This window comes from Cibotium barometz, chromosome 5 (assembly GCF_041138505.1).
Source record: "Cibotium barometz isolate CiBa-2024 chromosome 5, ASM4113850v1, whole genome shotgun sequence".
Taxonomy (NCBI): domain Eukaryota; kingdom Viridiplantae; phylum Streptophyta; class Polypodiopsida; order Cyatheales; family Cibotiaceae; genus Cibotium; species Cibotium barometz.
In genome coordinates, this window is record NC_141050.1 from 43372836 (window position 1) to 43376505 (window position 3670).

Sequence of the window (3670 nt, forward strand, 5' to 3'; positions counted from 1 at the left end):
ATTCCTTTTAATGGTTTTCTAATTTTTATTTTCTTTAAAATGAAAAAATGATGTTATGCCTTGTTGGAAAGGCTTTCCCCCTCTCTTCATTCTTAAATTCAGCCTTTCTTTATCCTAGATAAGTAATCAAATTGTTAGAATTAAACTTTTCATATTGTTTCTCTTTTAAAAGTGGAATTTGATTAGTTTAGAATGCTTTAAACCATTTGGGATAATTTTTAAGTAACTTGAGGATTAAAAAAATTAAAAAATGGTCAGCCATACAAAGGAGGTTATGGTAAAATTTTCTTAAATTTTGTGAAATAAGTTTTATCTTTTATTATTCAAAAAGAGTAATCCCCATCATTTGTGTATTCTAAAAGTGTTATTTTCATTCTAGGTATAGAAAAATGCATAGTAGAAATATTTTTATTTTAAAAGTGTTATTTCCATTAAAATTTAAACTCTATGCATAGAAAGATGCATATTGGTTATTTTTTTATTATAAAAGAGTGATTTTCATTAGATTTAAATTCTATTCATAGAAAGATGCATATTGGTTATTTTTTTATTTTATAAAAGAGTGATTTTCATTAGATTTAAATTCTATGCATAGAAAGATGCATATTGGTTATTTTTTTATTATAAAAGTGTTACTTTCACCAATATTGATTCTTATGCATAAAATGATGCATAAAAGAATTTTTTTATCATAAAAGTGTTACTTTCATCAATATTGATTTTTATGCATAAAAGATTTTTTTATTATAAAAGTGTTACTTTCACCAATATTGATTTTCATAAATAAAATGATGCATAAAAGAATTTTTTTCTATTATGAAAGTGTTACTTTCACCAATATTGATTTCTATGCATAAAATGATGTATAAAAGAAAATTTTATTATAAAAGTGTTACTTTCATCAAAATTGATTTTTTTACATAAATAGATGCATAAAAGGATTTTCTTTTATATAAAAGTATTATTTCCATAGAAGTTGGATTTTATGCATAAATAGATGCATACATAATTTTTATATCAAAATAAGAGTTCTCTTTAATCCCATGTTTAAATCCCATGAATATTGGTAAATGCTCTTTGAGAGAAAATTCTACCGTTTCATATTCTCTAGGATGGTAATGAGAAAATTCAGAAAAACTATCGAAGTCAGAATTTTAGATAAATGATTAATTTATTCCTCATAGGAATTCATGATTAGTTTAAATTCAGCTAAGCAAAATACTCAATGAATAAAATTCAGTAAAGTAGTAATTGAAATATTACCCTTCGAGAAAGTTAGTTCAGGGAGAACCTCCAGACTTAAACCCTGAATCAGACTATGACCAAGACTCAATCTCCTTCGTTAGTTTCAAGAAAAGACGATGTGACGAGTTCAGGATTTCACTCAAATCACCCACCGAATCTGAAATCAAGTTAAGACCCTTGATTCTGATCTAAGGATCAAGGTTATAGAATTCAAGAAATTTTGTTGGAATTTTAGACCTATGATCTAAAAGTTTTGGGATACGGATTTAATATATACCCATTGCATTCAAAAGAAAATCAAAACTGAAAACTTGCATAGAAACCCTATTTTCTTAAAGGACTGTCTTACGCCAGAGTGGAGGGAGCATTTGGTATATGTGTTTTTCTAAGGGAAGTTTGGTTGCAACAGCTGGTGGGGAGTGTTCAAAGGACGGCTCACGCGGCAAAAACCTACCCAGGTCTTGACCAGCCTTGGTATGGTGAAAAATGATGTGCTTCCGGTACGATGGGCGAGGGCCGACGAAGCGGTCCCTGAGTGAAGTGCCTGGACACCTAAGGAGGATCCTGGAGGGTTCTTACCAAGCGATGCACGGGCTCGCGGTGCTTAGGACACCCATGCGTATGTCGTGGAAGATATATATTTATGATGTGACAAAAAATTATTATAATCTGTTTACTGGATCTCGTTGTTGCTGACTAGCTGGTCTCGACGGAGAGTCCAGAGTGATACCTGTTTTTGAGAAACAAGTAAGTGGATGGAAATTTTGAGTGATGATATCTGTGACCTTGTCAATGGATTGTTTTATAAGTTAAAGTTTAAAGAGGAGTGTGTGTGTATCTGTATTCTAAAGCAAAAGTTAAAAAAGGCATTCAATTATGGGTGGGTGAGTACTTGTTTGGTTCTACCAATTCCAGTGGTTGGGCGGTGGCTAACCCATGGGCCGGATGGGCTGGAATCAGTAGAGTTTTATTAATAAAATTGATTAATAGGAGTACGCTTAGAACTCGAGAGTAGTTAACTAAAAGCCTGAAGACTTCTCTAATGAATAGATCAACGACTGTGCCTGATTCAATTAGGGAAAAAGCGTTGATCCCTTCAAGTTAAGTTTGTAATAGTTTCCCTTCCATCTGGTTTATTCAGATGAAGGTTAGTTCAGTATCTTGACCTCGTTAGAAAAACTCGTTAAGAAAATAAATGGTGGAATCGTCCCTATTTTTCATGAATGGGAAATTTTTCGGTTTTGATTTTTGGAATGACCACCAGCTTAGTCTCATGCCTGGATATTCGAGGGCGAGGCCCCGAGTGAGAAACCCTACCCCACGCAAGAGGAAGCTACTTCCGCTGCTACCATGTGGGAATCCGGTGCACAAAGGGGGCAGTTGGGATCTCACCAGCCAGGAGGTGTCCTTCAGTCTTAACTGCTCAAGTGTGTTTTTGTGGTGCGAAGTGGCAAATTGCTGGGTCACATCATTTCCTAGGATGGCATTGCGGTTGATCTAGACAAAGTGGCGGCTATTATGCAAGCACGTGCACCTGTGGATCCTAAAGGCTATATGCGATTTCTGGGCCAAATTCGGTGGCATGTTCGCCATTCGCGATTTTTGGCGCATTTGGCAATACCTTTAAATGCAGTCGCTCATTCTCATCGCAAGGATTTTCGATGGACTGAAGATTGTGATTTGGCTTACCGCCGCTGGCTCAAGGTTCAACTTTCTCAAGCACCAGTGAGATGATTCCTCCTGATTGGGGTGTGGATTTTCATGTTTTTGTGGATGCTTCCGATGTAGCAATCGGCAGTGTTTTGATGTAGGAGCGGACTGTGGGATGGTTTCGCCCAATTTATTATGCCAGTCATCGCCGGTTGTCTTCTGCTGAAAGGAATTATTCCGTAAGCGGGAAGGCCTTGGAATGGTGTACTCTATGCGAAAGTTCTGGCACTATCTTTTGGGCTATCGATTTTTCTTCCATGTGGATCATTCTACTCTTCTTTACTTGGTGCGGGAGCAAAATTTAACAGGTAGATTGGCTCGATGGGTTCTATTATTTCTAAGATCCTAGACCCCACTGTGCAACGAATTTGGGGGGTGCTAGCAGCGAAAGTAGCACTTCTTGCATGGGGCAGGGTCCCACACTCGGGGCCTCGCCCACGGATATCCAGACAAGATACTAATCCATCGGTTCTTCCAAAACCGAACTCGAAAAAACTTCCCTTGCCCAAAAAGCACGGGCGATTCCTCTAGGATAACTTTTCTCTAACGTAGTCAAAAGCCTTAACAAACTGAACTCATCTGATCGAACCCGTAAGTCCCATAGTCAGATCAAGGAAAAAGACTATACTTGGATCATAGAGACCAACGCTTTTTTCCTCATTGAGAGGCACAGCCGTTGATTCTTTTCCATAGAACAATTTTTATCCAGGATTTA